This window comes from Tympanuchus pallidicinctus, unplaced genomic scaffold, assembly GCF_026119805.1.
Source record: "Tympanuchus pallidicinctus isolate F22 unplaced genomic scaffold, pur_lepc_1.0 scaffold10, whole genome shotgun sequence".
Lineage (NCBI taxonomy): Eukaryota > Metazoa > Chordata > Aves > Galliformes > Phasianidae > Tympanuchus > Tympanuchus pallidicinctus.
Window position 1 is genome coordinate 4,132,145 of NW_026294619.1, and position 11,851 is coordinate 4,143,995.

The window sequence follows — 11,851 nt, forward strand, 5'->3', positions numbered from 1 at the left end:
TTAATAGTGATACAATTAAATCGTTTCCTAAGGTTTTTGCCAGTATTCTGTTTGTTGATGTCTTTCATTATTTTTGTGAAGATAATCTACAGAGCTAAACAATTTTTTTTTCCTTTTATTTCAAGATCCTTTTTCTGCTGGCTTCTGAAGAGGAATAAGGTGATTTTCTGTGTTCAAAGAATCACAGAAATATTTGAATGTAATAAAAAACCTAGAAGCTCCTGAAAAGATACATCAAACTCAGTGCTTAAACCCTGTAGCATTGCCATTTGGGAGGGCCCTTTATAAAATTTTGAAATTCTTCTGTTGATATTTCAGTTTCAAGAGCTTATTTTGTTCTTAAATCATTTGTAGTATGTGGGGGTTCAAGAAAGAAAAAACTCTGTGTTGTGCTAAGCTAGGGAGGCACTCCTGCAGCCTTCAAATTTTAGAACAACTTTAATGTTTCTCTTACTGAATTTTCTAAGTCAAACTTCTACTCCTCTGCAGTGGTTATGGGTTAAATTGAGATACTGCTGTAATGGCACATTTCAGGAAGCATGCTGCCTACTCTTTTTCCATGTTTTATTTGCTGTTGGCTATATAGGAGAGCTTCTGTTGTGCAGAGAGATGATAATGGTACCAGTTTGTAGTTGTATGTCTTCAATTTCAGTTCTTGTTTGTTAGAAAGCACTACTGATCAGCTGTTGTCAATGAGCTTTCAGCCTCTTCTAAGATGAGCTGCTCATCAGACTCGGTGGGTTTGCTGCATGCATGTCATCCTTTGAGTTTGTCCCACTAGGCAAAATAATTCAGTTTTATAACTTTTCCTCACTATTTGTCTGTTGAGAAATCAAACAATTATTTTCTTTTTTTTTTTAACCTTCAGATAAGCATTGTTGGTCTCTGAAATTCTGATTCTACTTGTTTATGCGTGGCTTATGTGTCCTGCTTCATGTCGAACACGTTTGGGGCAGCTTCAGCTTTGTTGAGATCAGTCAGGAACATGTATTTACCACTTTGTCTTACGTGGTTTCAGACATCAACTAAAGCTTAGTGTGTGCATAGATTTTACACTAATGTAATTGTTCTGATTAAATAGATGTTTTTAATGAAGTAATTATACTAGATCAACTTCATGCATGGATATAGTTATACTAATATAAGATTGAGTTATATATCCATTCAGTTGCAAGAGCATAAAGCAACATGACTGTTTTCTTGAGGCAAAGATAGGCCTTATGTTTTTATATTTTCATTTATTTGAAAGTAAAGGGTTACTTTATCTAGTTTGAATTTTACATACCCTTAAATCTTCTTCAAGAAATTATGTAGTATATGAGTAAATCTAATAGAAGGAGTCCTAAGAAGGGATAGATGTATGTCAGATATTAAAATAGTTTGGCAGACAATGTGCCAAGAATTGAGAGGTATTTATGTGTTCACATAACTGTTTCCTTCAAGCAATATAAGATGTGTTAGCTGTTTGTCCCAGCGTATATTTTCTCAGTGCATTGTATATGGAGGAAGGTAGATGCATTTCTTCTGCTCTGGTAACATTCACTCTCTTTGTCACAAGAAGGAGGAATTTTGCATTAAACAGATCCCTTTTATGTTCTACCTACAGAATTTCAAAGAATGCCGAACAAATGAGGTAGGAGTTTATACTTTTGTGCATCAAAGAAATGCTTAAGTAGTTTCTTATATGTCTAAAGGCACAATGTAGGGCACAGCTTCTCAAAGAGGAACTATATTCTGTAATCAGTGTGTTGTTACCTCAAGAATTAAATAATACTTTTCACTTTGGAGATGCTCTTAAACATGCTAAAACTGTAAAATACCCTGCTGAGAAATAAAAGTGAATGGACACTGCTAAGAATAGCATCAATGTAGGCTCATTACAGTCATCACAAGACTGTTATTTTTAGCAGTATGGTAGTATTTTCTTAATAGGCACTTCCAGATTGAGGGAGCCCAGATAATACATAGATGAACCTAAAATTCCTTATTTTCTTTTTCAAATTTGTATTTTATTTCTAGATATATAAACTTTTCAAGTACTGTTGACCTCATGTTACTCTGTATGTTGTGCAGTTAGGAAAATTGGCAAGCTAAGAGATTTTTTTTTTAGTATAATTTTAAAATAGTTGTGTAAGTCATCAGTGGATAAAGAGTAACTTTAACAGTGAATATGAGTATAATAATCAAGAAATGGAAATATAAAAACCAAAAATAAATCAAGTGATGATATGTGAAATAATTGTCTGCATAGAAAATATATATGTATTTTATTTAAATGCCTTCTTGTCTGTTGATTATCTTAAATCCCCTTCAGTTGGACCATCAAATACCAATTAAGTATCAAATTAATACAGGTCCAGTTTCTTGGGATGTTGAAGTGAATGAAAGAGCAACCATCCATAAGTCTTTGTTTCAGAAGTTTCAGAAGTAGTATTTTTAGATAGCCACACAATCTTGGCATAAAAGGTCTTCATAAGGGTGTTTTTGTTCTTCTTGACTGTGAGTTAAAGGATATTTTAGAACTTCTCTGTGATTTTTAAAATACCTCTATTCATTTCTTTGTCCATTAAGTTATAGTTAATTTATAATGTTCATATAATATAAATAGATTTTAATAAATAGTTAAATACATTAGTTAAATATATTTCAACAATTATAATCAATGATAAGTATTTGAAGTTAAACATTATAAGTCATGATGATCATAGTGAATGTATAATAATAGAATACATTAAATATAATGCAAATAAGATAAATAAAAATAAATAATTGTGCAGTTATTACCTGGATTTCAGTGTAGACTTTCTTAGACTTGAACATAGTTTTTCACTCCTGTAAAAAGATGAGCTATGTTGTATGGCCAGTATTGAAGTTTTGCAGGCTTGCATGAAGGTTATAGGTGAGGCTGCCTTTTTTGACTGCCCTTCATAACCAATGGATTTTTTTTCTGTTTGTACCTTATGTCTTTGCCTTATATACTCAATAGTTTTTGGTTTAGGGGTTCCTACTCCTTTCAGAGAGCCCATGAGTGATGTGTTGAATCGGCAGTTCATTTTCACTGTCTTATGAACAATTGGAAAGCTGAAACACAGCTTCTGCAAAGAAGGACACACAAACTTCCCAAGTGACTTTGTTGCTTAGCTTTGCTGTTATCTTGTGGAACCTCCTCCTCCAACACCCTTCTGAGCTGATAAGATGTGAATGAATAAAGTACTGAATTAGGACATTAAGAGCATCCAGTGGAGACGTGCTATAATCTGTTTCCATAACTGGCCTAATGCAGGCTTTATCACACTACAACATCACAGAGACCTTAGTATCACAGCATAAAGTTTAGTCAGCTTCTTTTGCAGTTCTAATAGACTTAGCAGAACCCCAGCTAGCAGGAAAAAAAGAGGCTAAGACAGACCTTGTCCTGACTGTGGTGACAGGACAGAGCAGCTGGAAGCCTAACTGGTGACGTGGGGAAGGGAGGCACGCTGGTTCTGCTGACAAGAAGGTGAATACTCCTGTTTATCCTCTGGTAATGTGGGAAAATGCTGTTTATTCTTAAAGCCTGGGGAAACGCACAACTAATGCTTGGCCTTAAAATTGCCAGATTGACCTGGATCTGGAGTCACACCTTGTTTGTTCCCTTTAGGGATTTGTCTCCTGAACTGGCACAAGGTGGCTCAGCCCTGGCCTTTTTAATGAATAGCCTGAGGGAAGCTGCTAGTGGTACCATCAGGGAACCAGGCTGCAGACAGGCTGGCAGTGATTGCACAGCTGTGCCAAGCAAGCTTACACGGAAAAACTCCAGGCAAAATAACAGTCAAATTTGTTGCTGCCTGCGAAGCTACGGCAAAAGAGGAATGTAAGAGAAACTAATTGTACACAGTCCTCTTTAGGCAGCCCACTGAATCACAAACCTTCCTACAGCCAGCCAGGCGTATTCATGTAATTGTTTGATTTTCGTTGTGTATCTGTCTTCATTTATGTTGTGTATGCCGCATATGTTTATATTTATACAAACCTTACTGTTGAACAGAAGCCTACTGTAAGTATGCATATTTTTGGTTATACCCGTATGTGTGTTTATGTGTCTGTATATTTGTGTGCACGCACATGTGTGCGTGTATATATGTCTGTGTGTTTGAGAAACAGATGCACTGTAGGCAGATAAGGCAGATAAATATAGATTCAAATAGAAGCATAAGCCTATAAATATAGGCACAATATAGAGTGAAGGCAAGCGGATCGGCACACTTTCATTATTACTTTCATTCGTGTAACGAACGAGTTGCTGACATTGAAATTACTGAAGGGATGACACTGTTGGCTTTCAGCAAATGTAGTGAAAAGGTAAGAAAACTTTTCAATATGAGCAGTAATTAAGATGGAAGATTTACCATCTTCACTTATTTGCTTAATACAATTTATCATGTAATTTCTACCAGAGCTGAAAACAGAGAATGAAGGCTGCGTAATGTTTCTAATATTACCTTAAAATAAGCAAATAAACATAAAAATCCAGACCCACAGACTGAGAAACTGCTACCACTAGTTTCTGTTTTTACAGTAAACCTTGTGCTCTGTGTTTGTGAACTTTTTGCTTCTGCTGCTGTACAGATTTTCTTTGCTTCAGGTCCTACAGTCTCTTCAAATGATTTTGAGAGGCAGAGTATTGGGAAAGCATTTAAGTTTGTGACGAAATTAACTTCAAGAAACAATGTGAGTGTGTATAAGTGTATATATATATCAAATCCTTCTTTTTGCAAACCTCTGATGTCAGTTCTTATATTTTTTCTCTCTTGTAGCAGTTTCACTTTGGCCAATACACAGCTATGGCATAATTAGTTAGAGTCAAAAAGGTTTTAAACTTACTAGATATAAAGAAAGCACTGTAGTTATTCAGGATGGCCTGGAAAGTCAATTATTTTTTGTTTTAATTCTGCAACAATTTGCTGAGAGTGATCAGATTAATCAGCTGCCAAGAGTCAGGCATTCTGTTTCCAACTCCGCTTCTTGCTTAGTGTGGAATCTTACCCAATTTGTGTACTTGTTTCACCATTTGTGAGTAGAATGGGTAGAAGTTATGTCACAGGGTTAGGTAACTGAATAGTATCCTGTTTTGTTAAGAGGTCTCATGATTTCATTGAAACTACTCCTGGAACAAGGTGTTTAATATCTCCTCGTACAACGGAGAGAAAAAATAAGAGTATAACTGTACAAAATGCTATTGCTGTTTTGCACTGCACCACAAACAATCCCCTTATTTTTAATTTATTTGTTTTCAAAATACACAATTAGCTGATGTGGATTGACAAGTTTCTGTATTCCAAAGAACACAGTGCAAAGCAGAAGAAAGGTAAATGCCACCACACACTCAGATATGCACACACTCAGACAAACAATATTCAGTGAGATAAAACATGACCAAAGTCAGAAAATTAAAATGTCAAGTGATGGAAGGCTTGGTGTCTTATTTGTGTAATTCTAAAAGAGGCAGCTCAGAGCTCCTAGGTTCTGGTCCTGAACTTTTTACACGGGTTGCTGCAAGCCACTTCTTACTCATCTTTTTTTATTTCTATACCTTAAAATAAGCTCTTCCGGGTATATATCAACATTCAGATATCTGGGTTAGACCCCAATTTAAAATCACTTAGGTGCTTTTAAAAAGAATTTCATTTTTGTGTCATGTGAAGTACCCTGTGAAGGTGCTAATTTTTTGCTCTATCTGTTGAGATACATCAATTAAGCACAAGGAGGAGTCAGGAATTTTATAGGTATGAATAGTGAGAACCACTGGGGAAATTTGTATCTGCCACAGGAGACATTGGCACTTTTGCATTTCCTTGAGCTAGTAGAAGAGTTTTGTAAAGCATGCTGGCTTTGTTCAGGTGCTGTTGCTAGTAGGGCCCGTGGCAGAAGCAGTCACATATCCTCAGACATGCAACCTGCTGTTGGTCTGAACATTCCTGAGTTACTCAGACTCCCCTAGCATCAAACCTGTAGAGTGATATTTGAGAGGTGAGCTAACATAATGAAGTGCAGTACTTTAAAAGTTAACAAGCTCTACTGCCTATTCCATAAACTCTTTTGAGCCCCTCCCAGTCTATTCCTATTCTAATACATATTATAGCATCCAGAGTAGCTTCAAAATAGGGTTTTGATTCTAGGGACCGAAACAAATATTAAGTTTTTTTGCATAAGGGCTACATTGAGCCCCCAGTTACTATAGAAATATGGTCTTTTCAAAATCTTGTAGGGAATATCTACTATGAAAGTTTTTCTATCCCAGAGCATCATATATATCCCCCATATCACAGGGATTTCTATATTTTGTCTTCTGCATTCCTCCTCCCTTCTCTTTCTAATTCTGATACAGTAAATTGATAATTCCTCACCAGATTAATTTATAATGCTATATTGTGTTTGCAATAGAAAAAATAACTTAGATATATCTACATATTTATATAAATATTTTTATGTAGAAATAAATTTCTACATGATCTAAGTCCTTGTATGTGTTGATTTCAGTCTGGATCAGATAATTGTAGCCGAGTTACAGAGTCTTGAAAAATGAGGTTTATTATGGAAACACTGACATAACCTCACTTATTTTGGTTTTGGCAGACACGACAATAATATCCAGAGACCTTTTTTCTGACTCTACTCTTTGCTAGTCTCCTTGGATTTTATTTTCTGAGTCTTTGCCAATTTTACTGCCATTCATTTTGACTAAAACCATCTCAAAAATATGTCAGTCTGCAGGAACCATTAGGAAATATATCATTACACATGTTTGGTTGGCTGGTTGGGAGGTGGGGAAAATTAAGTAACTTCTGCTGTGTCATGGTCATTTCCAAAATGGTGGAATCCAAGAGGTTCATGTGAAACAGCAGCCTATGGGGAAAAAAAATCAAAGTAAATTGCCAGGAAAAACATATTTCTTTCACTGCAAGGAAATACATGTTGCAAGAGGCCTGCAAAAGGTTTATTGATTATTTAACTAGCAAGAAGAGTTAGCAGGCATTTCTAATGTGTTTGTTTTTTGTCTCTATCATTTTAATATTTTTTCATTATTCATTTTGCCATTAAAAGTCCATGGCAACCTAGCACTATGCTTTTCTCCTCCTACAGTCATTAAAAAGATGGAAACTGCATTGAAAAACATTAAGCTTACATACAAAATCATGAAATTCTAGAGTGATAACTCGTTTATAACCTTAGTGTCTCCCTTATGATAGTCTTTTCTGAGAAGTCATGTTGCTTTTTAGCAAATGCACAGCTATAGAATCTTTGATACATGCAAATAGTATTTACAGTTAATGTTTTTCTCTAATCAAAAACTAACAGCAAAAAAATCCCAAGCTCCACACCACAAACTTACCTTTTGTAGTGAAAAATAAGACTACTTTGCACATGTGTTGTGGGAAGAACATGCATCAGAAAAGAAAAGCAGTAACACACCATGATGCAAAAAAGAGCAGCAGTTAGTACTGCTGACATTTATTTTAGGATTTTCTGGCCTAAGTATTTCTCCATGATGCCCTTGCTAAAATATTTGGTAGAATTTCATAATTGAGTGGATTTTTAAAGCTTATAAAACTTTTTTTTCTTGAAACATGAAACTAGCCAGTATTCACTTTTTAAGCTTTGAGTCTATCCATACTTTTCATTTTTAATGCTTTTTACAATAGATAGTTTAATCCTTTCTTTATTTCCAATTCTTTTAAGTCTCTAGATGTTCTTTTTTTTTTCATGTTCCCTATGTGCAAAACAGATGAACTTTTGTTTATTCAGGATCTCATGAAATTGCATATGAGGTAAACATTAAAAATAGAAAATTTGCACAGCAGTTTCCAACATTTTTTGAATGATTGAAGGCAAGCTGATTTTAATGGAAACTTCTGTCAGCTCCAGTTGACAGCCTCTCAAGTACAACATTCATGAGAACTGAACTCCATAATTTGTGTCCCCACATTTTTAGGGGATTTGAATCTCTCTTTGAAGCTTTTCTGTACAGTACTATTGCTTATAACCTAATGTTCAAACTAGTGTTTAAATACATATCTCCTCTGGATGTTGGTAAAGTAAACATAGCACTGTTGGAACTGCTCTTATTGTCATGAGAGCTTGCTTTGCCATTCCTGAAAGTTCCCTATTTTCTCTATGAACCTCTCTTACATGTTGTTTCATGAGGTTAATACATTTTATGCTTCTGCTATGCATCCAATAGGATGAGGACGTACGACATTCTGTGGACTAACTTAAAGTGTATTAACTGGTGCTGAGAATGTCCTCTTCACATGCTTTGAAGAACTTGGGATTGTTTTGATTTTTTTCTGTTTCTTTTTCTTTTTCTTTTTCTTTTTCTTTTTCTTTTTCTTTTTCTTTTAATGTTTGTTCTATGGGTCACTCTTCCTGAGACACTCATCTTCCATAGTGTCACTTACAGTTTGATCGTTAAGCATAATTTCTTTGGACACCAATACAGTCAGGTAGAGGTAGAGTTTGTGGTAGACTTCTGTGTCTCATTTCTTTATCCCAATATTCTCGTCGTCCACAGAGGAGAAAGTACTTGGACACATTTTTTGTTGGCCTGACCGATCACTAAAGAGTGCTAAGCTGAGAATGCATGCCCAGCTTTCTCCATCCTGTTCTTTTTTCTCTAAGAGTCAGTTTAATTTTAAGAAAAATCAGTCTAGTTAGGCCACACATGATTTTGTGTATAAAACACTTCTGGGGTTATTTCAATGCAGTTTCAGTTTTGTGCAAACAAAATGAATAAGCATGTGTAAGACAGTGAATTACTGTTTTCCTTTTCTCTCTAACCTAAAATCCCAACAGAGATTCTGAATGCATGCCGGCTGGTAGTATCATAGTTAATGTTAGTAGATGTGAATCTGAAAAAAAAGATCAACAGAACAATCAGAGACTTTGTATAGCTGTTAAATTTCCCTAAAATAGGATCTATCTTTTTTATAATGATGTGGGCTTTCTGTTTGCTTGACCTGTAAAGAAAAGCGTGCTGTCCATTATATGGAGCTGGAAGAGAACAACATGTGAAGTGCATGTCTTCCAGCAAAGATAATGCAAATGAAGCCTTAAGGGCATTGGTAGTTATGGGCTTTGTACATTTTGGTTTTGGATGTTTGGTTTTTGTAATCAGCATCCTCCTTTTTTCTCCTTTTTTTTTTGACGCTAGGCTAGATGTCTGTCGTGGCTTGCAATAAGCCTGCTACTTTCAGTCTTTGTCAGTATGCTTTAGAGATTTTATTAACACCCTCTACATTCACATTGACATCATTAGCAAAATCCCCAGCCCAGTATGTGAATAAAGAAACTGGTGCCCAGTGGTTCAGAGTTGTGCCACCCTGGTGATGGCAGAGTGCTTTGTAGGACCCAGAGTCAAGTAGGAACAGGTAGAATTTGGAAACCCATGTCTTGTGTTGGAGACAAAGGATTCGGCAATGTGATGGGCATTCAGCAGTGGGAATGGGAAAATTTCAGCCTACTGAATCAATATGCTTCTTTTTATAGAGCTCGGGTCATGCCAGTGTCTAAGTCGTGGACTCCAGGTGTGTGTTTGCCTGCAAAAGAAAATAACAGGAGTATTTTGGCAGTCCTAATGGATGAGCAAAGCAGACTGCGTTTCTTGTTTCTGTTCTCCAGTTCCCATATTACCATGTTACCCTAACATCTTGAAAAATGCCAGGCTTTATAGCCCATAGTGTCTATCGTGCCTTTAACTTAAGTAGTCCTACAGTACAGCAGATTCTGAAGGAGTGAGTCAAAAGTTGATCTGAAGTATTGCTAAAGGAATATTTTTCTTAACAATAACCCTCATGGCTGAAAATGAGTTTCCTTTGCAGCTTTATACTGGAGTGCCACAATGACATCAGTAACATTTTTCTGGAGTTTATAATGAGATTTAAGTGGTCGGTGTGGGAGGGAAGCCCCACTTCTGACTGGTGAGACTGGTCACTGAACATCTGCTTTGCTGAAGGCCTGGCGGAGGGCACAAAAACACAGAGGAGGGAATAAGTGCTTGGTTCAGAACAGCAGAATTCTGATCCTGAATGCTTTGCTCCCCTCTTTCCACAGGGCCACTGTTCACACATACCTTACATCCCCACCTCACTCCTCTGCCTTCCTCCGTGCGCAGCTCTCGCCGAGCTCTGAATGCATTGTATGGAGCAGTGTAAATCAATAGTAACTGCTGACCGCCCACTCGGGGCTCCGTTACGCAATATCGCATACCGTGTACACTGAGACAAAAAGGGAAAAAGCTCACACAGGCTTTACATTCAAAAGCTCTTGCATAATTTTGCTTTTCTACAGCCAAAAAGAAAAAAAAAAAGGGAAATAACAGATGGGGAGCCTTGCAGTTTTTTTTCCCTTTTCTCAGGCTTTACCGAAGGGAGTTTGTTTAACATCCATGGTCATTTTCAGTGCCCTGTGCTGCAGATAAGCAAGCTGTACTTGCTTATGCATTAGAATAAGGCTTTCTTCCATCTTCCATGATGTGGTGCACTTCTCAGGTAATACGAGAAAAACTATTACAAAACGTTTAAGGCTGAATTGGTTATTTGTTTAGCCTCAGCAGAAAAAGGAAAAGAAAAACCTCCCTTGAACTGCTCGCCTGCATGTTACAAAGCGAAAAAGGGACACCGAGTACGGGAGGTTGGACTGAATTCTCTTGTGTCTTTTAATATCTTTTTTTTCTTTTTCCCTTTCTGAAAAGCAAAATACTCTCGCTGCAATATTTATGTAAAAAGCCAGTTATGTAACTCTCGCCTGCCTTTTGCTTTTGCTACCTCTCCGGACTGTAAGGCTCCACTGTTTTTCCTCCCGACAGATTGCATTAAGACCTGCAAATCCCAGTGAAAGGAAGGAGCAACTGGGTGCCTGCAGCACAGGCTTTAATTTCGAGCCTTTTTAAGGGCTTCAGACTGGAAGACAATGGATCTATTTATGATCTTTTTTGGCTGCTGGAATTCCTATTGAGTACTTTCCTGTCACAGTGTGCTCTGGAACATCCGTGGCTTCTGCACTGTGCTGTGCTCTCCCTCCCCTTCTTTCTCCTGTTTTTTTCCCCTCCAAACTTCAAATGTATACAGTGGAAGTGTCCGGTCACTCTTCAGTTAACAGCAGCAAGTGCAGAAGCAGAGTAAAATCTTACGTTGCTCTAAACTTTACTTATTCATTTTTATTGCATTTAAGTGATTGATAGCCGTAGAAATGAGAAATTCCTTTAATAAGGATGAGCCGGCATATTTTTAATTGATTTCAGTCAAATGTAAATGAAAAATATATAACCCTGCTAATTGGAGGATTTAAAAAAAAAAAAAAAAAAAAAAAGAGAAGGCAAGGGACTGCACTAAGAACATTTCATACTTTTCGATAACATTTCAGGAGGAAAATGTGCCTATATTGCAAACAATTTATTCATAGCTTTATCCTCTGAGGATCTGACCTGTTTGTGGTTGCGAGTATTGTGTCGGGTTTGTTTTCTTTTGCCCTTTACAAATAGTTCTTGTCTGTGTACACATTCTTGGACAGATTCTTCCCTAGTGTAATGCTGCTAATTTTGTTGATATTACATCAGGGTGTATAAGGTCAATTAACAAGTTATAGGGCTTGATTCGTGGTTATTTTAAAGTGTCGTCCTGGCAATGTAAAGGAGTCATAAAGTGGGCATAGTTTATGTTTATGCTCACGTCAGGAATAAGAGATAATAGTTAAAGCTGACATCTTTTGACAATGATTTCTGAGACGAGTTTTGAATGAATAAAGGCTTTCTGAAGACAGGAAGTGGAACATTTTAAGCTGTATAAATATCTTATGTAAGTATGACGTGTTGTAA

The 11,851-nt window shown here is 36.6% G+C and overlaps 1 protein-coding gene across 24 annotated transcripts in view; it reads left to right on the plus strand.

Moving 5' to 3' along the window:
• The window catches only part of ZBTB20 (zinc finger and BTB domain containing 20), a 466,833-nt gene that overhangs the window by 201,230 nt on the left and 253,752 nt on the right, over positions 1-11,851 (plus strand). The window contains exon 7 of one of the 24 annotated variants that reach the window (XR_008211405.1): positions 11,797-11,831. The exons of 22 other annotated variants lie outside the window; for them this stretch is intronic. The gene's annotated coding sequence lies outside the window, so the exon portion shown is untranslated. Of the gene's footprint in view, positions 1-8,388; positions 10,527-11,796; positions 11,832-11,851 lie in introns of those variants that run through there. One more of the 24 variants, XM_052704515.1, reaches the window with a different exon arrangement.